This window comes from Gadus chalcogrammus, chromosome 15 (genome assembly GCF_026213295.1).
Source record: "Gadus chalcogrammus isolate NIFS_2021 chromosome 15, NIFS_Gcha_1.0, whole genome shotgun sequence".
NCBI classification, from domain to species: domain Eukaryota; kingdom Metazoa; phylum Chordata; class Actinopteri; order Gadiformes; family Gadidae; genus Gadus; species Gadus chalcogrammus.
Window position 1 is genome coordinate 1,884,213 of NC_079426.1, and position 15,593 is coordinate 1,899,805.

Here is a 15,593-nt window from a genome sequence, read left to right on the forward strand (position 1 = left end):
ATCCTTTGTTAAAGGGCAGAGTAAGAATACAATTCAAGTCGTTTCCGGTAAACTTCAGGATTCCTTGGATGTGCTTCCTTGAAAAATCAAGCCGGGACATCTGAATTAAAATTCCATTGATTGACTTGAATTTAAAACGTACACTGTGGTGCCTCCTCATGCCGGAGGGGTTAACCGACATGATGGAGACACCACACTCTTAAAAATTCAAGATGTTAAAAGCAATAAAACAGTGAGTAAACAAGGTAATACAGGCAACAATAAAATGCACTTTACCGTTTAAACAAACTGGACAATGGTCTTCTTGGTAAAGGGTATCAGCAACTGGTATTTGACCCCAACTTACCAAAAAGATGGTGCAATATCCTCCTAACCTGCTATATAATTGCCACTAAATAGGCAATATATAGACAGACAACGGAGGGGATCACTGTCTTAGCCAAAAGGCCGAGAAGCGGGTCAATCTTTTTAACCTTAATCAGTTCCAATCTAACACAATCAGTTTACATACCCTTTAGTGGTTGTTCATGTTCAGATAATCTGTGTTTTTGTCATGCATGTTGTTTGTCTTTGTCAGCTTCATGTGTTTGTGATGTTTGTATGTATTTGTCTGCTTCAGTTTTAACAAAAGTTTGCTAAAGAAAACACAAAAGGGAGGAACAGCTTGAGCCTTTATTTGTTGATTGGTCACCTGAGTCTTTGGATAATCATGTTCATTATTGCACTTTAGCCTGTACAAGCCAATTGTTGAGTTGTATCTTAAGTACAAGTGTGTGTTCTTCAATTGTTGAGATTTTTGCATTATTATTAATGTTATTTATATGTGCCTTTCCTTTTGATGTGTGCATGTCTGTCAGCTCCATGTTTAATGAAAATGTTTGCAAATGGTAGTACATGTTTGTCTCTCGTCTCATGCTCTCGTGTTCTCGCCTGTAGATCTGTACCTTGTTGTGGTGGGCGAGCTTTTAATTAAACAGATCTTGTTTACTTGTGTTTTATATGCATTGCCTTTTCAATGAAACCCATTCGGGGTGAAAAATAAAAGTTGTAAAAGAATTTGAGTCTCTGTGTGCTTGGCTTTCACAAGGGGTGGGGTAGTGGAAAGAAAAAACACACCAAAGAAATTAGAAGTCCTTGTGTCTTCTCTCCCGCAACCAGAGGTGTGAATACACCCCCACTTTGCTGGCTGCACTCCCTGTGTGGTCAAAATAATGAGTTCTGTGAATGGCTCTGTCATCCAGACAAAGTGAGTGCACTGAATACATTCTTATTATTTTTCTTAATTCAGCCCAAAAATGTAACAATTAAACACTTTTCCACTTGAAAATATGAATATCATCAGCTACATCAACTCAAAGTATGAAAATAATAAACAAAACATTCAGCAGACTAGCGGATTTTGATAATCTAGGCCTTGCACATAATATTTCTGGAAATAAGGATCCATAATGAATGAAAGGAATGAATGAATGAATGAATGAATGAATGAATGAATGAATGAATGAATGAATGAATGAATGCGTTATTCCAGACTCAGAGTTCCATATTTGAACGCAATGCATTACACTGCTTGCGCGTCATCGTTTGCGTGATCTTTTGAAGAAACGTAGCGATGCAAAACATGGTATGGACTGCACTATAGCACGATGAAGCCATTCATAGCTATTATTTCTTTAGAACAACATGATCAGGGGAGAGCGCGAACGCAGTCCCCCACTACCAGAAATTATGCAATCGAGATTCCCACATTTGGGGAATTCGCACGGGTCAGCAACAGCCTCAGTGCAATGGCTGAGCCTCGCTATGGGTGAACCACCTTCTTGATCATGGTATCTCCCTTGCCAGGTAAGTATGAGTTGAACACGTTCAGGTGGGCTGAACGATGCCCACGCGTGTTCCCGTGGAGAACGGTTGCAAAGCATTCGGCGATGTCTAGACTTTAATAAACACTGTAGACCACCGGTCACACGATGACAGGCGAATCTGAAATCAGCGTGATGGAAGCTTAACGAAAGGAAACCTGGAGGTCCGAGTTATCGACACGCCACAGAAAGAATCCTTTTTTCTTTCTTAAACAACAGAATATCGTTCGAATAATTGTAAACAGTGCGTTTATGAATTGTAAATGACACTTTATTGTCTACAGGCGGACGGGTGTACTCTCAGGAGGAGTTTAGTTTTGTTTTTCACAGTGAGAGAGGGGTGCACCGGTCCTGGAGGTACTGCAATACCAGGTCGATGCGTGGAGTGGACGGGGCAAGCCCCTTTTCCATCTCCCAGTTCCAAAAATCAATTTAATATATGGTCCCCGGGTAGGGGACGTATCAGATATTAAACTGATAAGAACAGATACTACACTTGATCTTAGCCAAAAGGCCGAGAAGCGATGCCTACACACGCTCAGACCAAGAGGCGACGTTCCCAGACACGTCGCTCCACGTGGCGGTTTAACAGACAACGAAAAAAAAACAAAAGAATGACCAAGCACCCTGTGTGCGTGTTTGTGTGTATGTGAAAGCTGAAGAAATAAACCGAGGTCGCTACATCTCTTTGCTGCTGCCTGCTGGCAGTCTCACTAGGCCGTCTGCATGTTTCACAAATAGAGTTTGGAGCAGTGGAGGCTTCTATAAGACTACAGGTGAAGCAGTGCTTCACCAAAAAAATGTTAAAAAATAAATAAACCAACAATACTATCGAATACTGCCAAAATGGTGGTGCCCACGATTTCCCCGCCCCAACAACGTCAACACCCGGAAGTCTATTGCAGCCATTGCAGCCAATGAGCTCGAGTTGAAAAAGAAAATAGCTTACAGCACGTGGTTTCACTCAGGTAAATTGTATCCCCTTCACCGTTTGCTAGTTGACAATTAGACCTTTTTTTTAAGGTTTGTATTAAGCTGTTTCGATTTTGTAGAAAGAGAAAAGATTTCCACCGTGTCATAACACGGTCGTTGTGTATAAAGGGAAGACGTAGCGGTTACGTTTTTAGCTGCTGGGTTGACTTCAGTCAACCTATCGCCGTTTTGTCTGCGAGCAACCATATTACTCGTGGGTGGTCTCCTTTTAATCGTGGTAATCTAAGCTTTCCAACGGTGTATGGCATGACTATATGTACCCAGGGGTCGTTGAAATAATAAGCTGATTAATGTGTGTTTTGTAACGATAGCTAGGCGCGGCTAACGACACTGTTTACAATGTGTAAGGGCATACGTCGCATACCTGCAAACTTGTTGCTTTTCGGCGACAATCAACGTTTTCTTGGACAATTTGATGTGGATATGTGTTGATTTGGGTAAATGTGACTGTTTAGACAACAGCTGATGCGAGAGTAAGTGTAACATAAAGCAATTTGGCGACCGTGTTAATCTCTTGTTGCATGGGATGCGCTGCATACCTGGTGTTGCAGTCTCTGGCTCCCCCTGGTGGTTTTATTGGGGTAAAATACGTTTGTGTGGCGCATTAGGTGTGACGTAATAGAACGGGTGTGTTGTGGGTAGTGTAAAACGAAGGACCACGCGGGAAATCAGTCGGAGTCTACAGTGCGAACGGATAGTAGCCTTTTATGCTTTGTTAATGTACCATTGTGGAAATAAAGAAAGCCTAATTCATTGCTGCAACCCACCAACGCCTCACTGTTTGTGCTTCGGCTATGTTAACCGGACAACTAGACAAGCAAGTTACCTGCAACGAGCCAAGTAATATAATTCAAAACAGCTCGCTCCCAACTACGGTTCGGAGCAGGGAAGCTGAGGGAGGTAACACTGGGGGCTCGTCCGGGATTAACAAAGCAAGAAGAAAGTGAGAGGACGTCGGACGGTCGGACGCAGACTGAGCTAAAGCTAAAGGTACCGTTAATGCTTGAAATAGGAGGCCTGTCGAGATGGAGTCGAGATGGATAAGCACCAACCCATTTTTAATAGATGTAAGAGACACTGATATGGACCCAGTTAACCACATGGACGGCCGATATGCCGACGGCTTTAACCCCTTCACGGCTAGCATGGAGCTAACGTTAGCCGCAGACGGAGGGATTGTTCACGGCCATACGCCGTCGCTCAACCGAGCATTCCCCCCCACGCCACCGCCATCACGGTTGACTAACCCGTTCAACCCCGTGAATTGTACGGCACAAAACCCTTTTGACCCAACCCACTTACTGTCCCCTCAGTTCACTTCAACACCTTTTCCACCCTCTATGCCCCAGCCCGTGGAGCGTTGTGGAGTAAGAAGCTATGAGGATAACTATGCCCCACACCGCGACACCTACCAATACGGCCAGTCAGCTGCGAGAAGCGCCAAGCCGGCGCCACAGTCATCACACACAGCGCCAGATGTTGTAGCGATGGACAACAGTGACGATGAACATTATGGATATAGAGAGAGAATTCCAATATTGAAGCCAGGCCATTTTGATGGAATGGGCTCCTGGAAAGACTTTATTCACCGGTTCGAAAGCTGTGCAATGGCAAATCATTGGTCAGATGCAACAATGGCAGTGCAACTGAGATTCAGCCAGATTTATTCAGATTTATGGAGCTATCGTCCATAAAAATCCCAGATCTGACCGTTGGAACTACCGGCGGATTGTGGCTGAAATAGAGACTGCCTACGGGCCGCGCTCCGAGCATGCGGCAGCCATCGGCATCGAATTGAGACAGCGGGTTAGGGGGCAGAACGAAGCGCTGCACCTCTTAAGGGATGATATTTATGAGAAAGTGTCCATTGTGTATGCTGACCGTACAGAGCTGGAGCAGGACGCCATCAGTGTGGAGGTCTTCACCAACGCCCTGGCCGACGCCGAGGTGGTGCAAAGGCTACTGGAGAAGCAGCCGCGCACCCTGGCCAGAGCATATGACATCGCACACAGCTATGAGACCACCAGGAGGGCCGCCAGAACAGTCACACAATTCATGCAGCCTGGCCAACGCAGCTTTGTAAATCAGAGAGCCAGGGCCGCCACGGTACGTGAAAATAACAGCATGCCAGCTTGTGTAGAGCCAGTGGGGGTAGCTGTCTGGTCCATCGACTCACCAGAGAGGGCTCCAAGATTTAGTCCGCAGTGGCACCAGAAGAAAACCACAAATGTCAAAATGCCTATGGGGGATGTTCAGTGCCACAACTGCTCCGGTCTAGGGCATATGATGAGAAACTGCCCTTCTCCCCGTCGACCCAGACAGCAAGCTCGGACAGTCAATAACAACACAGCCCCCGACACAGGTATAGTGGTCACCTGTACTGCAAGTCAGGAAGACGACATGTGTGTTCAAATATTGATACATGGATTGGAAATGTGTGCTCTGCTTGACTCTGGTGCTCGGAGGAATGTGTTGCCCCTCCATCTCTTCAACGCCATTCCCACAGAGTCCAGACCCCCAATAGAGCCATCTGTCGCGGAGGTCCTGCAGGGCATCGGCCCCGGTGGTCTGGCAGTGCTGGGGGAAGTCAACCTACCAGTACGAGTTGGGAGCCGAGCTACCAATGTGAACTTCATCATGGCCGACACAGCAGAGAGCACCGAGGTTATCCTGGGGCACCCTTTCCTACATCAGACGAGTGCCCAGCTGGACTATGGTCGCCGGGAGATAACCCTATGTGGAGAGAAGGTACCTCGTTTTAACCCAAGCCATCAGTCCCGGGTGCACATTGTCAGAGTGGCCCGCACAACAGTGTTGGAATCGGGGTGTGAGTATGTAGTCCCCGGCACCGCCCACCTCCGCCACGCTGACGGAGACCTGATGCTGAGCCCAACTAAAGGTTTCATCGAAAAACACCACGTACTAGTGGCTCACCTCGTCGTACAGGCGCAGCGGTCCACCAACGTTCCCATCAGAGTCTTCAACCCTGGAGCCTTACCTGTCACGTTGAAGAGAGGCGTTGTGGCAGGGATCCTACAACCAGCAACGGTGTTAGGGAAGCTGGAGCCCCAGCCACCCCTCGCCCCACCGGCCTCCGAACCGATTAACTCTGTCTCTGCTTCTTTGCCCAGCCACCTGCAGGTCCTGTATAATGAGAGCTGTGCTAGTCTGCCAAAGGGGGACCATGAGAGGGTGGCCTGCCTGCTACGGTCATACAGTGACGTCTTCTCCACGGGGCCCACTGACCTTGGCCGTACTGGCCTCGTGCAGCACGATATCCTCACCATCCCTGGTCCACCTGTGAAACAGCAACCACGCAGGATGGCTGGAGACAAACAAACTGCAGCGGACCAGCAGGTGCAGCAGAGCCTGGACACTGGTGTGGCCCAACTCAGCCACAGCAGCTGGGCTGCACCAATTGTTATGGTAAGGAAGAAGGACCAGACTTCGCGGCTATGTGTCGACTACAGGCTCTTAAATGAGAGGACCATTAAGGATGCGTATCCACTGCCCCGCATCCAGGACACCTTAGACACATTGTCCACCGCCAGGTACTTCAGCACGCTGGATTTAACATCAGGGTACTGGCAGGTGGAAATGACGCCGAGAGCCCGAAAAGCCGCTGCTTTCTGCACCCGTAAGGGCCTGTTCGAATGGAATGTGATGCCTTTCGGACTGTGCAATGCGCCGGCCACATTCCAGAGGCTCATGGACCGTGTCCTGGCCGGGCTGCAGTGGGAGACCTGTTTGGTGTACCTCGATGACATCATTGTCCTGGGGCGGGACGGCACCGACATGTTGGAGCGGCTGAGCCAGGTGTTCAACAGACTACGCGCCGCCAACCTGAAACTTAAACCATCAAAGTGTTTCCTGTTCCGAGAGCGAGTGGCTTACCTGGGGCACATCGTCTCCAGCAAAGGTATCGCTACTGACCCCCAAAAGATCCAAAAGGTGACTGAGTGGCCCGCACCCCGAAACGTCTCTGAAGTGCGTCAGTTTGTCGGCCTGGCCTCGTACTACCGACGCTTCGTCAAGGATTTCGCCACAGTTGCCAAGCCCCTCCACGAACTCACCAAAAAGTATGCACGCTTTAACTGGACGGATGAATGCCAGGAGGCGTTCGAGCAGCTGAAAAGCCGGTTGACGTCAGCGCCGGTGCTGGGCTATCCCCTCGACAGTGGCCAACTGCTCCTCGACACAGACGCCAGTGACTGGGGAATCGGAGCAGTCCTCTCCCAAGTGCAAGAAGGTGAGGAGAGAGTGCTAGCCTATGGGAGCAGGAGAATGTCGCCCACTGAGCAAAACTACTGCACCACCAGACGAGAACTTCTGGCAGCTGTCGAGTTCACCTCTCATTTCCGGCAGTACCTACTAGGGAGATCATTCATCATACGGACTGATCACAGCAGCCTGCGCTGGTTGACTCGGATGAAGGAGCCTGAGGGTCAGCTTGCTCGCTGGCTTGAGAAACTAGCAGAGTACGAGTTCCTGGTGATCCATCGTCCAGGGAGACACCACCAAAATGCGGACGCGCTCTCCAGAAGACCCTGCCGGACGTCATGCCCATGCACAGTGCCGGAGCCTAGCCTCAGTAACCAGTTCCAGCACAAGGGGATTCAGTGCAACATGGCCGAAGAGGATGAAGAGGATGCCGTGGAAACTCCTGCAGAGCAACCTCCAGTGGGGGTAGTGGTGCCTGAAGAGGATGCCTGTGGAAACTCCTGCAGAGCAACCTCCAGTGGGGGTAGTGGTGCCTGAAGATAGCTATGGAGGCAGCCCTGCAGTTGAGTCTAAGCATCTTCCAGTGGGGGTAGCGGACGTTTTCAGTAATGATCAAGCTGGCTCTCTGTTCCGACCAGGTGTCTACAGGGTGAGTGAGCCAGCCCAAACCAACCTGTTCAGTGGTTGGACCCAAGAGCAGTTAATCAGTGCCCAAGAAGCTGACCCAGACATAGCACCAGTGAGGAAGTGGATGGACGAGGGGAGGAGCAGGCCACCCTGGGCGGACATAGCACCCTACAGCCCTGCCACCAAAGCCTACTGGTCGCAGTGGAAAAGGCTCTACCAGAAAGATGGCGTTTTGCTGAGGAAATTCTACTGCACAGATGGAAAGGTGTTCTATCCACAGATCCTGTTGCCTCAAGAGTACCGCACCTCAGTCACGGAGCAATTGCACGATGGCCCAGTCGGTGGCCACTTTGGAGGAGAAAGGACACTCGCACGTCTCAAGGCCCGGTACTACTGGTACAATATGAGGGATGACGTCACGCTGTGGTGCCGCACCTGCACCAGCTGTGCTGCAAAAGCCCGCCCGAAGAAAACACCTCAAGCCGCCATGGGCACAGTGCGAGTTGGTGCCCCCTTCGAACGCATCGCAGTCGATTTAATGGGACCATTAAATGAAACTGAAAGGCGCAACCGCTACATAATAGTAGTACAAGACTACTTCAGCAAATGGGTGGAAGCCTACCCGGTTCCCAATGAACAAGCAACGACGGTGGCCGAGAAGATTGTTTCCGAGTGGGTGTGCCGGTACGGAGCTCCACAGTGCCTACACAGCGACCAAGGTACCAATTTCGAGTCGGCTGTGTTCCAGAGAATGTGTGAACTGCTGGGAATCGACAAGACACGGACCACGCCGTTTCGGCCGCAGTCAGACGGCCAAGTAGAACGTTTCAATGCCACCCTGCAGAAAATCATAGCCACCACTGCGGAACGATGTCACTGGGACTGGGACATCATGACCCCATATGCAGTCATGGCCTACCGGGCATCCAAACACAGCTCCACGGGCCTGACGCCTAACATGATGCTGTTCGGGCGGGAAATTACCGAGCCAGTGGATCTTGTTGCTGGGTTGCCACCTGACCCAGACAACACTACTACCCCTCCATCCTATGTTGTACAGCTCCGGGAAAGGCTCGAGCTATCTCACCAGTTGGCCCGGGAGGCGCTGGGAAAATCTGTCGAGCGTGCCAAACGGCAGTACGACAAAATGTTTGCAGAGTCCAACACAAAGTTGGTGATGCAGTATGGTTCCTAGTCAAAGGCACCAAGAGGGTAAAGGATAAAGTGCGGAAGTTCCTGCCTTCCTACGAGGGTCCGTACTTCATTGTGGGCGTACTGGACGACTTGGTCTACCGGATTAAAAAGGGTCAGAGGATGAAGATGAAAGTCGTTCATCACGACAAACTCAAAGCTTACCATTCCAGGACAGCACTAGACAACAGCTGGACATTTCGGGAGGCTGGAACGTGGGCACCAGTGGAGGCGCCACCCCCGTCGTCAGACCCCAGCCCTTCAGAAATCGACAGCAGTCCCCTTGACCTTTGGGGCACGTCACCAGAGACGGAGGACCCTGTTGTGGAGGCCCTTCCAGGCCTCTTCTCTCCACCACCATCACCGAGCAGCAGCCAGCTTCCTTGCCACCCCGCTGAGCCTTCGCTGGAGGAGGCTGGGACCTCGCATACGGCCAGGGGAGAAGCTGGTCGTCCTCTTTTGAGCTCCACCCCTCGGCGTCGACCCCGGAGGGTCCGCAGAGCTCCTGACATGTTTGGTGACTGGATTGATCACTGAGCATAGTTGCCTGAGGTTGGGTGTAGGCGGATCGCTGCCCTCCTCAGAGAAAAAGAGTTCCAGTAAAAGACAACAAAAACAAGAGTTCCTGTGTTGTCCAACCAAAAAAAAAAAGAAGTTCCAGTATTGTCAAAGCAAAAGAGTTCGAGTATTGACAATAACCAAGATTGTATTTCCAGTAGTGTCATTGCAAGGTAACTCGCCTATGTTGAGGTTAAAAATGTGAAGCTTTATACGATTTAACGGTTTGATATTGTTGTTTGCTGTCACCAGTCGGTGGTTTGAAAACTAATGGTGCGCATAGTTTTATTGGAGCATCCTGGGTATGTTTACCGTTGAGGCACTTAATGGGCATGCGTGTGAAAAACGATTTGGAAGAAAGAAAAATGTTATTTGTATAATAGAAAATGTTGCCCTATTTTTGCACTTGAAATCCTACACCCTGTAGTACGCTATTGCACTTGAAATCTTACACCCTGTAAATTACGCTAATGTATGAGTGTTCATGCCATTTGCCTACATGTACGAAAGGAGTGGGGAATACGCTTTAATTTACGTTTATAGGCATTGCCTTTTCACCTTAACTTTCCACTGGAAGAGGACCCCTTCAGGGCCTGTGGGAAACACATGTTATGGTTGGATGCTTGTATAATGACGGTCTAATTGGTATTTTCCTGTGTACAGTGTAGTGATGCTGGAGATATGTTAAGGGTTTAAACATTCTCCAGAGTGGGGGTAGTGTTGCAGTCTCTGGCTCCCCCTGGTGGTTTTATTGGGGTAAAATACGTTTGTGTGGCGCATTAGGTGTGACGTAATAGAACGGGTGTGTTGTGGGTAGTGTAAAACGAAGGACCACGCGGGAAATCAGTCGGAGTCTACAGTGCGAACGGATAGTAGCCTTTTATGCTTTGTTAATGTACCATTGTGGAAATAAAGAAAGCCTAATTCATTGCTGCAACCCACCAACGCCTCACTGTTTGTGCTTCGGCTATGTTAACCGGACAACTAGACAAGCAAGTTACCTGCAACGAGCCAAGTAATATAATTCAAAACAGCTCGCTCCCAACTACGGTTCGGAGCAGGGAAGCTGAGGGAGGTAACACTGGTAAACAGTAGCTCATTTCTAACAACATAGATAACAATCTGGCGAGCGTGTTGTCCACCTAGGCTAATACACCAACAGCACATTTCTGTATAATAAAGGGCTACATATTGTCAATCTAAATGATCTGCTTGTTGTACTCATTTATTCATGTTTACTGTACCAGATGGAACATGGAGGAGCATACACATCAGTGCACCGTGTGCGACAAGACATTCAGTGAAAAGTCCAACCTGGCGAGTCATCTGAAGATCCATGCCATCGCCAGGGAGACCTTTACCTGTGATGTCTGCGGGAAGAGCTTGGCCACTAAACCATCGCTGGTCAGCCATCAACAGCTACACAGTACCCCAACATCATTTTGTACCGGCAAGGAGAGGCCAGGCTGTACTGTACAGAGGCAGCAAGGTCTGTGGCAGAGGCCCGCAGCAGCACTGTTGTTGACCCTAAATGGCTGGATCTCAAGACAGCAGAGGCGGCTGCCAAGAGGTCGGGGGCTGAGCTGTGGAAAGGTCAGCTGGTCATCACGTTCGGGTAGTACGCCGGTCAGACCTTCAGGTGGCTTGTGGAGAATGATGTCGGCTGGCTGGTGTGGCTGCTGTTCCAAGTACTGCCAGCAGGAGGAGCAGAACGAGCTGCTGAAGTGGCAGAAGGAGCGCTGCTCCTTCGGCCACAAGGTGACTCCTCACCTGAAAGTGCTGTCGGACGCACCGTTCCCGGAGGCTCCTGCGCTGCCAACATCCCTCCCTCCGCCAGACCGGCCTCAGGTCCAGTACCGGGCTCATCCATCACGAGGCTGGAAAGAGACGTGGTGAGAAGCGGAGGTAAGTTGTCATAAGCACTTTGTTTCACCTGTTGGCTGTGGAAAGCAAATAGCACAACACGTCATATCAATACTGATCACATGTGTATTTTATGTTTCCAGATTATTTGTTGCTGAGCCACAGCCTGTGACTCCCGCGAACCGACCCTTTCAGCCCACTGGGGTTGTCGTCCTCCACCCGGACCGAAGCCTGCTGCGCTCACCCCCATTCTGCCGAGGCCTTCTGCGCCCACCCACCTCCAGCCGAGGCCACCCGCTGCGTTGACCTACGGCCCACCCCTGTGTCGGCAGCACCCATACTGCAGGTCTTCCCCGCACAGCCACAGGCCCCCTCCGTCCTGTTTCGTGGGACATCCTGCAGCCAGTGCTTTGTCCCTCCTGCACCAACAGTGAAGGCATTCATGCCTAACAAGTCCTCAAGGCCATGTGGGGCTTGCCACATGCCAAACTGTGGTGGACAGTGGAAGAGGTACAACCCTTCAAGGACAAAGTGGCTGGAAGCATGCACAAAATGTTTTCCTACTGTCCATCCACTAGGAAGTCCACTACACCTGGCTCGACAATGTGGTGTATGACAACTTTGAACTCTTTAAGAGTGTCGTGGATGCAGAGTTGGAAAGGAGGACTGTGTGTGTGTGTTGTGTGTGTGTGTGTGTGTGTGTGTGTGTGTGTGTGTGTGTGTGTGTGTGTGTGTGTGTGTGTGTGTGTGTGTGTGATAACTACCTCTGTGATGCCACTGTTGCCAGCCATATACAATATCATCAGCATTTACAGTTTCATTGAACATCCTGACGATTACGGTTTTAATGGAATCGTCATTTAGTCTCTCCACTTCAAATGCTGAGAACTGGTCTTTTACCGTGTCGTAGCGTGTCCAAAATTCTTTGAGGGTTGTTGTGCTGCGAAGCTAAATCGAATCCTTTGTTAAAGGGCAGAGTAAGAATACAATTCAAGTCGTTTCCGGTAAACTCAGGATTCCTTGGATGTGCTTCCTTGAAAAATCAAGCCGGGACATCTGAATTCAAATTCCTTGATTGACTTGAATTTAAAAACGTACACTGTGGTGCTCCTCATGCCGGAGGGGGTAACCGACATGATGGAGACACCACACTCTTAAAAATTCAAGATGTTAAAAGCAATAAAACAGTGAGTAAACAAGGTAATACAGGCAACAATAAATTCACTTACGTTTAAACAACTGGACAATGGTCTTCTTGGTAAAGGGTATCAGCAACTGGTATTTGACCCCAACTTACCAAAAAGATGGTGCAATATCCTCCTAACCTGCTATATAATTTGCCACTAAATAGGACATATATAGACAGACAACGGAGGGGGATCACTGTCTTAGCCAAAAGGCCGAGAAGCGGGTCAATCTTTTTAACCTTAATCAGTTCCAATCTAACACAATCGTTTACATACCCTTTAGTGGTTGTTCATGTTCAGATAATCTGTGTTTTTGTCATGCATGTTGTTTGTCTTTGTCAGCTATGTGTCTTGTGATGTTTGTATGTATTTGTCTGCTTCAGCTTTAACAAAAGTTGCTAAGACAACACAACAGGGATGGAACAGCTGAGCCTTTTATTTGTTGATGGTCACCTGAGTCTTTGGTAATCATGTTCATTATTGCACTTTAGCCTGTACCAAGCCAATTGTTGAGTTGTATCTTAAGTACCAAGTTGTGTTTCTTAAATTGTTGAGATTTAGATTTTTGCATATTATTAATGGTATTTTATGTGCCTTTCCTTTTAATCGTGGATGTCTGTCAGCTCCATGTTTCATGAAAATGTTTGCAACTGGTAGTACATGTTTGCTCTCTCGTCTCATGCTCTCGTGTTCTCGCCTGTAGATCTGTACCTTGTTGTGGTGGGCGAGCTTTTAACTAAACAGATCTTGTTTATTGTGTTTTATATGCATTGCCTTTTCAATGAACACCCATTCGGGTGTGAAAAATAAAAGTTTGTAAAGAATTTGAGTCTCGTGTGCTTGGCTTTCACAAGGGGTGGGGTCGTGGAAAGAAAAAACACACCAAAGAAATTAGAAGTCCTTGTGTCTCTCTCTCCCGCAACCCAGAGGTCTGAATACACCCCACTTTGCTGGCTGCACTCCCGATGTGCTGGTCAAAATAATGAGTTCTGTGAATGGCTCTGTCATCCAGACAAAGTGAGTGCACTGAATACATTCTTATTATTTTCTTAATTCAGCCCAAAATGTAACCAATAAACACTTTTCCACTTGAAATATGAATATCATCAGCTACATCAACTCAAAGTATGAAAATAATAAACAAAACCCTTCCAGCAGACCTAGCGGATTTTGATAATCTAGGCCTTGCACATAATATTTCTGGAACTAAGGATCCATAACTGAATGAAAGGAATGCATGCATGAATGAATGAATGAATGAATCGAATGCACATGAATGCGTTATTTCCAGACTCAGAGTTCCATATTTGAACGCAATGCACTTACACTGCTTGACGCGTCCATCGTTTGCGTGTATCTTTTGAAGAAACGTAGCGATGCAAAACATGGTATGGACCTGCACTATAGCACGATGAAGCCATTCATAGCTATTATTTCTTTAGAACAACATGATCAGGGTGATAGAGCGGCGAAACGCAGTCCCCCCACTACCAGAAATTATGCAATCGAGATTTCCCACATTTGGGGAATTCGCACGGGTCAGCAACAGCCTCAGTGCAATGGCTGAGCCTAGCTATGGAGTGAACCACCTTCTTGATCATGGTATCTCCCTTGCCAGGTAAGTATGAGTTTGAACACGTTCAGGTGGGCTGACGATGCCCACGCGTGTTCCCGTGGAGAACGGTTGCAAAGCATTCGGCGACTGTCTAGACTTTAATAAACACTGTAGACCACGGTCACACGATGACAGGCAGAATCTGAAATCAGCGTGATGGAAGCTTACGAAAGGAAACCTGGAGGTCCGAGTTATCGACACGCCACAGAAAGAATCCTTTTTCTTTCTTTAAACAACAGAATATCGTTCGAATAATTGTAAACAGTGCCGTTTATGAATTGTAAGGACACTTTATTGTCTACAGGCGGGAAGGGTGTACTCTCAGGAGGAGTTTAGTCTTTTGTTTTTCACAGCTGAGAGAGGGGTCTTGCACGGTTCAGCGGAGGTACTGCAAATACCAGGTCGATGCGTGGAGTGGACGGGGCAAGCCCCTTTTCCATCTCCCAGTTCCAAAAATCAACTTAATATATGGTCCCCGGGTTAGGGGACGTATCAGATATTAAACTGTAAGAACAGATACTACCACTTGATCCTTAGCCAAAAGGCCCGAGAAGCGATGCCTACCACACGCTCAGACCAAGAGGCGACGTTCCCAGACACGTCGCTCCACGTGGCGGTTTAACAGACAACGAAAACAAAACAAAAGACTGACCAAGCACCCTGTGTGGTGTTTGTGTGTATGTGAAAGCCTGAAGAAACTAAAACCGAGGTCGCTACATCTCTTTGCTGCTGCCTGCTGGCAGTCTCACTAGGCCGTCTGCATGTTTCACATAAATAGAGTTGTGGCGCAGTGGAGGTTCTATAAGACTACAGGTGAAGCAGTGCTTCACCAAAAATGTTAAAAACTAAATAACCAACCAATACTATCGAATCCTGCCAAACTGGTGGTCGCCCACGATTTCCCCGCCCCAAAACGTCAACACCTGGAAGTCTATTGCAGCCATTGCAGCCAATGAGCTCGAGTTGAAAAGAAAATAGCTACAGCACGTCGGTTTCACCTCAGGTTAAATTGTATCCCCCTTCACCGTTGCTAGTTGACAATAGAACTTTTTCTTTTAATGGTTTGTATTAAGCTGTTTCGATTTTGTAGACAGAGAAAGATCTTTCCACCGTGTCATAACCGGTCGTTGTGTATAAAGGGACGATGTAGCGGTTACGTTTTTAGCTGCTGGGGTTCAGTCAACTACGCCGTTTGTCGGCGAGCAACCTATTACTCGTGGGTGGTCTCCTTTAATCGTGGTAATCTAAGCTTTCCAACGGTGTATGGCATGACTATATGTACCCAGGGGTCGTTGAAATAAGCTGATTAATGTGTGTTGTAACGAGCTAGGCGCGGATAAACGACACTGTTTACAATGTGTAAGGCATCCGCGCATACCTGCAAACTTGTTGCTTTTCGGCCGACAATCAACGTTTTCTGGACAATTTGAGTGGATATGTGTTGTTCTGGGTAATGTGACTGTTTAGACAACAGCT

The 15,593-nt window shown here is 48.3% G+C and overlaps 4 non-coding genes across 4 annotated transcripts; all 4 read right to left on the reverse strand.

Annotated features, from left to right (window-relative positions):
• Positions 1–1,688: 1,688 nt before the first annotated feature.
• On the reverse strand, positions 1,689–1,853 carry LOC130405255 (U1 spliceosomal RNA). The gene has a single exon (XR_008904319.1). It is a non-coding gene; the product is annotated as a U1 spliceosomal RNA (small nuclear RNA).
• Positions 1,854–2,197: 344 nt separating this feature from the next.
• LOC130405262 (U2 spliceosomal RNA) lies at positions 2,198–2,388 on the reverse strand. Its single transcript, XR_008904324.1, has one exon. It is a non-coding gene; the product is annotated as a U2 spliceosomal RNA (small nuclear RNA).
• An 11,568-nt stretch (positions 2,389–13,956) lies between these two features.
• Positions 13,957–14,128, reverse strand: LOC130405256 (U1 spliceosomal RNA). Its single transcript, XR_008904320.1, has one exon. It is a non-coding gene; the product is annotated as a U1 spliceosomal RNA (small nuclear RNA).
• A 351-nt stretch (positions 14,129–14,479) lies between these two features.
• Positions 14,480–14,675, reverse strand: LOC130405263 (U2 spliceosomal RNA). The gene has a single exon (XR_008904325.1). It is a non-coding gene; the product is annotated as a U2 spliceosomal RNA (small nuclear RNA).
• Between the last annotated feature and the right edge of the window lie 918 nt (positions 14,676–15,593).